Source organism: Bison bison, unplaced genomic scaffold (assembly GCF_000754665.1).
Source record: "Bison bison bison isolate TAMUID 2011002044 unplaced genomic scaffold, Bison_UMD1.0 scf7180017853731, whole genome shotgun sequence".
NCBI lineage: Eukaryota > Metazoa > Chordata > Mammalia > Artiodactyla > Bovidae > Bison > Bison bison.
Genome location: NW_011484304.1, coordinates 393,315 through 403,091, shown reverse-complemented (window position 1 = coordinate 403,091; position 9,777 = coordinate 393,315).

Genomic DNA, 9,777 nt, shown 5'->3' with positions numbered 1-9,777 from the left:
AGCATACCTAATGGTGAGACACTCGGAGCTTTCCCTCTAAGAACAGGTACAAAGCAAGATGTCTCTTCTCAACACTCCTTTTCAACATTGTATTGGAAGTTATAACCAATGCAATAAGACAAGACAAGAAAATACAGATTTGGAAGAAAGAAACTGTCTTTATTTACAGATTACATGATCATCTGGGTAGAAAATCTGAAAGGACTGAAAAAAAAGCTGGAACTAATAAATGATCATAGCAAGGTTGCAGGAAGCAAGGTCAATATACAAAAGTCAATCCTTTTCCTATACACTAGTAATGAACAAGTAGAATCTGAAATTAAAAACACGAGACCATTTATATTAGCATTTCCCCCAAATGAACTACTTACACATAAATCTAAAAATATATGTACAATATCTATACAAGGAAAACTAAAAAACTCTGATGAAAGGAATCAAAAAAGAACTAAATAAATGGAAATATATTTCATATTCACAGATAGGAAGATTCACTATTGTCAAGATGTCAGTTGTTCCCAAAATTGATGTATAGATTCAATGCAATTCCAATCAAAATTGCAACAAATTATTTTATGGATATTGACAAGCTGATTCTAGAGCTTATATGAAGAGGCAAAAAACCCAAAGTAGTCAACACAATACTAAAGAAGAACAAAATTGGAAGACTGAACAACTCAACTTCAAGACTTACCATAAAGCTACAGTAATCAAGACAGTGGGCTTCCCAGGGGCTCAGCAGTAAAGAATCCACCTGCAATGCAGGAGACACAAGATGATCCCCTGGAGGAGGGCATGGCAACCCCCTGCAGCATTCTTGCCAGGAAAATCCCATGGACAGAGAAGACTAGCAGGCTACAGTCCATAGGGTCACAAATAGTCAGACAGGACTGAAGCCACTGAACATGCATGCATGCAGTCAAATCAGTGTGATGTTGATGAAAGTACAGACAAATAGATCAATGGAACTGATAACACAGAAATAGATCCACATAGATATAATCACTGACAGGAGGAAAGGCAGTAAAACGGAGAAAATGGTCCTTGGACTTCCCTGGCGGTCCAGTGGTTAAGATGCTGTGCTTCCTATGCAGGCAGAACCAATCCCTGGTCAGGGAACTAAGATCCCACATGCCACACAGCACGCCCCCTCCCCCCCCCAAAAAGCCCTAGAACAATTGAACAATCACATGTTTGTTCGGTGAAAAAAAAGAATCAGGACACAGACTTTACACCCTTTGCAAAAATTGACTTTGTGTTTTCTATTTGATCAAGGGTTCTGGGTTTGTCATGGCAGAAGTGTTAGTCACTGAGTCGTGGGCCATTCAGTCTCATTGTTTGAAACCCCATGGACTGTAGCTGACCAGGCTCCTCTGTCCATGAATTCTCCAGGCAGGAATACTGGAAAGGGTTGCTGTTCCCTTCTCCAGGGGATCTTCCCAACCGAGGGCTCAAAACCATGTCTCCCACATTGTAGGCGGATTCTTTACCATCTGAGCCATGAGGGAAGCCCTGTCATGGCAGAATCTGAGTCCAAATGACTTTGGGGTTGTCAGCAATGGGCACCATGGCTTGGACTCATGGCACTCGAGCAGCTCTGGAGCCACGAGGACAGAGGCAGCCCAGGCTTTCTGCAGGGACAGATGCCACCTGCCACCTCTCCTTTGTTCACTCAGAGGCGGGTGCCTGGGGCAACTCCCTGTGACCGTGAACAACTCTGGGAGTTGCACTGTCAACAGCCTGCCACAGCGAATCACTTCAGGCCACTGCATCCCCAAAGATCTGCCCACCGACCCCGCCTCGGCCCCCTCTGGGCCTCTCCCAGCAGCATGAACAAGCTGATGCCAGATAAGCTCCCCTGCAGCTCCTGGGGCTCTGGGCTTGGGAAATGCCACCTCCCTCCCCTTCCTACAGGGACAGAGTACAGGGCACGCTCAGAGCATCCAGGAGAGCGGGCCCTTTCCCACCCCTGACACCGTGCAAGAAGCTTTTTCACACCTCACTTACCCTGACTCTCCTGCCCACCACACAGACAGCGCAGGCCTGTTTCTACCCATTCCTCAGAGGAGAAAACTGAGGTTGAGACAAATGAAGAGAAGGGAAGTGTAGCCCAAGGACTACTGGTTGTGGGAGTTCCTCGCCCTACCTCACTGCTGCATGAGGGGGGCTTTGGGAAGCACACTAGGGCAGAGGTGGGAGTCATGGGAGCCCCCGATGTTCAGGGCTTTCAGTGTAACTTGGACCAGGGGGTCGGCTCGCAGGAAGCCCTTTTCATCTGTCAGCTGTAAGGGAATTCCTATAAAGGGTCAGCATTGGCTCTCCCAGAACTGCCCCAACCAGGGGAGGCCACACTACCCCAGGGTGTCAGCTGTCCTACCTCAGGTATCCAGGATGTCAGCTGTGTCCCTCTCCACAGGAGTGACAAGCCTGGAAGGCCCCACTGTGGTGGGAGCCTGGCGCACCTCAGGGTGATGAGTCTGCTCAGGGCCTGGCCTGCCCCAGCCTCCCCACCGCAGAGAAGCCCCGGCCTGAGAGAGCGGGCAGAGGCCAGTTCCTGGGAATGCCACACCCCCCAGTGGCCAGCCTTCCCCGGTGCTCTCTCCTCCTCCTCCGAGACTCTCCCAGAGGGGGCCACCCGTTACCTCCAGTCCTAAACCAAAGGAGACCCTCAAGGGAGGAGCGGGGAAGAGAATCATCATCAAAAACATTCCTTCATCCCAAACACTATTGCTTCAGGGCCCGCGCTTAGCCCGCCCCGCACTGTGTGAGGTGCAGGGGATAGAGTGCGAGGCAGACAGGCCCAGGCCCTACCCTCAAGGAGCTGGGAGTCCCGTGAGGCGAGCGAGGGAATGTGCACACACGTGGGTAACAGATACGTGACTGCACAGAAAGAAGCCTAGCCAGGTGCGGCCGAGAAGTCAGAGGTGCCACTGTGGGTCTCCTTCCAGAAGCTTCTCTGAGGCAGTCACGCTGGAAACCAGGCCGACATAAGGGCAGGAGCCAGGTCAGGAGCTGAGGGGAGAGTGTGCTAGGCACAGGGAAGGGCAGAGGCTATGGTCCTAGGCAGAAGGAAGCCAGGCATGTCAGAACCAGGGAGGAGGCTGGTGTGGCAGGACCATGGCAATGTTGGGCGGGGAGCGGGGGTTAGGGAATGGAGCTGGAAAGAGAGCAAGGCCAGGTCAGACCCTGAAAGCCAAGGTAAGGGTGTGGCTCTGACTCTGAGGGAGGTGGAGAGACATGAGACAGTTTTGAGCAGGGGAGTGACATTATCTGAATCTCATTTTTAAAGGATCATCAATTCAGTTCACTTCAGTTCAATTGCTCAGTCATGTCCAACTCTTGTGACCCCATGGACTGCAGCACACTAGGCTTCCCTGTCCATCACCAATTCCCGGACCTTATTCAAACTTATGTCCATTGAGTCGGTGATATCATCCAACCATCTCATCCTCTGTCATCCCCTTCTCCTTCTGCCTTCAATCTTTCCCAGCATCAGGGTCTTTTCCAATGAGTCAGTTCTTTGCATTAGGTGGCCAAAGTATTGGTGTTTCAGCTTCAGCATCAGTCCTTCTGATGAACATTCAGGATTGATTTCCTTTAGGATGGACTGGTTTGATCTCCTTGCTGTCCAAGGGACTCTCAAAAGTCTTCTCCAACACCCAGTTCAAAAACATCAATTCTTCGGCACTCAGCTTTCTTTATGGTCCAACTCTCACATCCATACACGACTACTGGAAAAACCATAGCTTTGACTAGATGGACCTTTGTTGGCAAAGTAATGTCTCTGCTTTTTAATATGCTAAGTTGGTCATAACTTTTCTTCCAAGGAGCAAGCGTCTTTAAATTTCATGGCTGCAGTCACCATCTTCAGCGATTTTGGAGCCCCCCAAAATAAAGTCTGTCACTGTTTTCATTGTTTCCCCATCTATTTGCCATGAAATAATGGGACTGGATGCCATGATCTTAGTTTTCTGGGATATTTTATACTCAGTCATAAAAAGGAACAAAATTGTGACATTTACAGAAACCAAGAGGCTGTCATACAGAGTGAAGTGAGTCAGAAAAGCAAATATCACATATAAACATATATATATATATATATGAAAATGGTATAAAATGGTTTAGATGATCTTATTTGCAACTAAGAAATAAAGACACAGATGTATAGGAAAAAACATATGGACACCAAGATGGGAAAGGGAAGATGGGATGAATTGGGAGATTGGGATTTACATATATGCACCATTGATAATAGATAACTATAGCTACTGTATAGCTCAGGAAACTCTACTCAGTGCTCTGTGGTGAACTAAACGGGAAGGAAAGCCAAAAGAGAGGGGCCATAAATAAACATACAGCTCATTCACTTTGCTGTACAACAGAAACTAACACAATATTGTAAAGCAGCTGGACTCCAACAAAAATTAATAAATAAATAAAGGATCATAGAACATTTTAAAGTTAATACTAGCAGCTGACATGTATTGAGCACTTACTCTATTCCAGGTCTTATTCTTGGTGTTTTTTCACCCCGACTCCCACCCAATAGCTATGGGACATAGGTGCCTCCTGTCTGGTTCTGATGCTGCTCCTGTAAGACACACACACTATATCCTCGTCTGGGTGTTGCAGGGAAGACACTGAGGAAGGATCTGGATGGGTGATGGGTGCACAGCCCATGCTCAACAAGTGTCACAGCCATTATTCATGCCCAAAGCATCAAGGGCTGTGTGTTCTCAGGATCTGGTGAAGTGTATCAGGCAGATCCACCGTGGAAAGAGAAGCCACCCATCCTGCCTCCATGATGGAGCTGCAGCAAACCAGGCTGCAAGCGAGGTGACAGAGGCCCACGGATGTAGTAAGGTACTGTGTGGGACTAAGCAAGGTACAGAGACAGCCTTGTCCTCTCCCAGGATCGTCCACCTCCTCTGCCACCAAGAAGGATGCACGAGAGAGCAGCTCCCTGTCCTTATAAGGGACGGCTGGCGACTGCCAAGAGGCCTCCCCTTAGGTCAGAACCACGATGCTACACAAATCCCGACATTCGGCCAAGAGAGAGCTGGGCCATTAAGCTGAGCAGTCAGTTTTTACTGGTCCAGTTCCCCTGGCTCCATAAACAGTAAAACTATTTCCTTTCTTTAACTTACCTTCTGGGGCTTCCCTGGAGCTCCAGTGGTTAGGAATCCAGCTGTCAGTACAGAGGACACAGGTTCGATCCCTGGTCTGGGAGGATCTCGCATGCTGCTGGACAACCAACTAGAGCTGGAAGTCGAGAGCCTGCAAGCTGCAACTACTGGAGCCCATGAGCCTAGAGCCTGTGCTCTGTAACAAGAGTAGCCCCCCAGTGAGGACCACAGCTCGAGTGCAGCCCCCACTCACGGCAACTAGAGAAAGCCCACACCCAGCAATGAAGACCCAGCATGGCCAAACAATAAATAAATCAATGACTTACTTTCTGATCCTCTTCAAGGCACAAACATCCATTTCTACACGTTTATGTGAGCACATAGATCCTCTTCTGGAATTTGCTTTTATCTAACGCTATTCCAAACAGGAAGGAAGGGACTTCGGAAATTATCTGACCCCCTTTATGAAGAGCACTGTGACCTGATGGTTAGAATGTGGGGTTTGGAGGTAGGCAGACAAAGATTCAGATCCCAGGCAGGCAAGCTGTGTAATCATAGATAAACCACTTGACTTCTCCACGCCTCAGTTTCCTCACCTGTGGGACAGAGATAAGAGTGTTCCTCTTGGGACTTCCCTGACAGTCTAGTGGCTAAGGCTCCATGCTTCTAATGCTGGGGGTGCAGGTTCAATCCCTGGTCAGGGAACTAAGATTCCACACGTCCCATGGCACTGTCAAAAAATAAAAAATCAATATTTAAAAAAAAGACCTGTCTCAATAAAATTAAATAGAGTGCTCCTCTCACCTGGCTAGAAGAGGATAAAAGGGGATAGGCAGCGTAGGGAACATTCCAGCCAAGTCCTATTTCCAGGCAATTGCTCAATTTCTGTCATTTCGTTCCTTTTGATTGAGATATGTGGTAGGCTCAGAAAGTTTCCTTGTGTGGGATGATATTTGTATGAGCTTTTTATTGCTATACACCAAGCTGCTCTAAAACTTCGTGGTTCACGTAAACATACATTAATTACCTCACAGTTTCTGTGGGTCAGGAGTCTAAGCACAGCTTCCCTGGGTCTTCTGCCTTGGAGTCTCTCCAAGGCTGAGTCAGGGAGTGAGCCAGGGCTGAGGTCTCATCTGAATGTTCTGCTGAGGAAGGATTCACTCTGGAGCTCAGCGACTTGTTGGCAGGACCGATGCCTCATGGGCTGCAGGACTGATGGCCCCAGTGCTTGCTGGGTGTTGGCTGGAGGTTTCCCTTCATTCCTTGCATGTAGCCTCTTCAACTGTGCAGCTTGCTTCACCAAAGCATGCAAGCCAAGAAGACAACAGAGTTGGCTAATAAGATAAAAGACCCAATCTTCTGGGACTGAATCACAGAGGTGACATCTTATCACTTTGCCCGCATTCTACAGTCAGAAGTCAGTCTCTGGGCCAGTCCACACTCACTTGGAGCATGTGATGACCAGGAGGCAGTCTTTAGCTCAGACAGACTGTAAAATGGTTTAGTTCAACTAGAATTTTCTGGTGACTTTTCTGTGCCAGGTACTGTCCTTGAGCTGGGAATAAAAAAGTAGATGAGCTGGGGTTTCTGTCTCCCAGGAATCTTTCTCTTCGAGGTATTTTCTGCTTTGAGTTCTTACCCATTTTTCCCTGCTGTGAAGACTTTTGGACCTAGGTAAGATCTCTGTTGAGGGAAGGAAGGAAATTACAAGCTCCCTAATGAAGATGAGGTAACCAGACCTATTTCCTCCATCAAAGGGTGCTCAGAGGGAAGACACATGAAGCAAGGGTGAGCTGGTTCTGAGGGGCATTTGCAGAGTAGTGGTCACTGTGTCGGGTTCTGTGGACAAAGGTGCTGTGCTCCCCTGGGCCAAACCCTGCCTAGTGGAGCACACTGGGTGATGGGGAGAAGGCAGGTAAGCTCACAGGTTCAGCCTGGAGGGAGCCCAGATCCACTCCACAGTGAAGGCCAGATCCATAGGTGGAGTTGGCATAGCAGTCCTCCTTAAAACAAAAAGAGTTACAGCTTTGAAAAGGTTGAAAAGCTGCATCAAAGCTTTGCATCCAGTCCCATCACTTCATGGCAAATAAATGGGGAAACAGTGGAAACAGTGACAGACTTTATTTTCTTGGGCTCCAAAATCACTGCCAGTGGTGACTGCAGTCATGAAATTAAAGATGCTTGCTCCTTGGAAGAAAAGCTATAACAAATCTAGACAACATATTAGAAAGCAGAGACATTACTTTGCCGACAAAGGTCTGTCGAGTCAAAGCTACGGTTTTTCCAGTAGTTGTGTATGGATGTGATCATAAGAATTGATGCTTTTGAACTATGGTGTTGGAGAAGACTCTTGAGAGTCCCTTGGACTGCAAGGAGATCAAATCAGGCAATCCTAAAGGAAATCAGTCTGGAATATTCATTGGAAGGACTGATGCCAAAGCTGAAGCTCCAATACTTTGGCCACCTGATGCAAAGAACTGACTCATTTGAAAAGACCCTGATGCTGGGAAAGATTGAGGGCAGGAAGAGATGGGGACAACAGAGAATGAGATGGTTGGATGGCATCACCAACTCAATAGACATGAGTTCAAGCGGGCTCCAGGGATTGGTGATGGTCAGGGAAGCGTGCTGCAGTCCATAGGGTTGCAAAGAGTCGAATATGACTGAGTGACTGAGCTGAACTGAACTGAAGCTTTACTCTACACCAGGGGGCATTGGTGGCTTGATTTCAGAGCAGCAGAGGTTCCTTTCTTCAACACAACCCCTTTCCTCCACTCTGAACTCTGCCTCAGAGATGCCAGAGTGGATTGTTACAAGGAGGTAAAAGATACAAACCTTTATCCTTTGTAAAAAATCAGTTCCCCTCCTCTAAAGCAACTTCAGCTTCCCTGGCTAACCACTGGACTCTGTTGGGGACAGCCAGTCACAGACTCTAACTCCTCTTGGCCATAGGGATGCACTTGGCATCCAAGCTGGATCCATCTCCCAATCCTTTGCCTATAAAACATGTGAACCAAGCCAAGCCAATCAGAGACCTTCTCTGGAATTTTTTCCTGGATGATGCTGACAGGGAAGAGACCTTTTTCCCAATCGGTCAGGATACAGCTGCTGGAAACTATGTTTTCAGTCATGTAAGAAAAGAAAATGGAGCCCAACACAGAAGGATGAGACAAAGAAAGAGAGTATCAAATCCCTGGCTCCTGTCTTTCTTCGGGGAAGCTTTACTCCTCCCTTCCTGGACATGTGACCCACTAATCTTTTTATTCACCTGAAAAAATTCAAACTGGGTTTCTATCATTCTCTGACCACAGGACCCTAAATTACAAGTCTACCACTTAACCGTTGCAGTTCAAGTAAAAGCTACACATCTTCCTGGGAGAAGTGATCCAGAGGTCCAAACTCTTAAGTATAAATGACTGATGTCAGTTCCTTTCTTGTGAGTATAGGTTTATCTGGAGACACACAGTGCACTGTAAGCCTAAACGTAGAGACAGTCAAGACCACTTTCATCATATTCACGAGTAAAAAGAGCTTATGATTCAGATTCAGAAAACCTGGATTTGAAGCCTGGCCCTACCAGTAAGTGGCAACTTACTTCATTTCTCTGGGCATCCATTTCCTCATCTATAAAATGGGAATATATTTCTCCCTTTCTACCTTACAAGGTTATCATGTCAAAAAATATCAACATTATTTTGTCTCCCTTCAGCCATCATCCCTGGGTGTGGTCTCTTAAACACATCTTAACATTCAGGTAAGTGCCAATGAGCAAAACTGTGAATAACTCCTCACCAGTAGGGTTCAGCATCTAAGGATAAAGTCAAGGAGAAGCAGGGCTTAAAGGAGGAAAGAGGAGTGGACCTCCATTAACAGAGCAGTAGTGTTAGTCTGGACCTCTGCTTCGTGGGGATCCAGATTATTTTCATCATTTTTTCAATCTGATTTCTAAATTTTATTTCTTTTCATTTCAAAAAATAATAAATATACAAGTGAGAAATTTTTCAAAAAAATAGAGAAGCATAAAACTAAACCAATCAACTCCACTCTCAGTCCTAGTCTCCTGAGATAACCACTATTAACAGTTCTTGTGTATCTGTCACAGCCTTTTTATCCAGATCAGATCAGATCAGTCGCTTAGTCGTGTCCGACTCTTTGCAACCCCATGAATCACAGCACGCCAGGCCTCCCTGTCTATCACCAACTCCCGGAGTTCACTCAGACTCACGTCCATCGAGTCAGTGATGCCATCCAGCCATCTCATCCTCTGTTGTCCGCTTCTCCTCTTGCCCCCAATCCCTCCCAGCATCAGAGTCTTTTCCAGTGAGTAAACTCTTTGCATGAGGTGGCCAAAGTACTGGAGTTTCAGCTTTAGCATCATTCCTTCCAAAGAAATCCCAGGGCTGATTTCCTTCAGAATGGACTGCTTGGATTTCCTTGCAGTCCATGGGACTCTCAAGAGTCTTCTCCAACACCACAGTTCAAAGGCATCAATTCTGCGGCGCTCAGCTTTCTTCACAGTCCAACTCTCACATCCATACATGACCACTGGAAAAACCATAGCCTTGACTAGACGGATCTTTGTTGGCAAAGTAATGTCTCTGCTTTTGAATATGCTATCTAGGTTGGTCATAACTTTCCTTCCAAGGAGTAA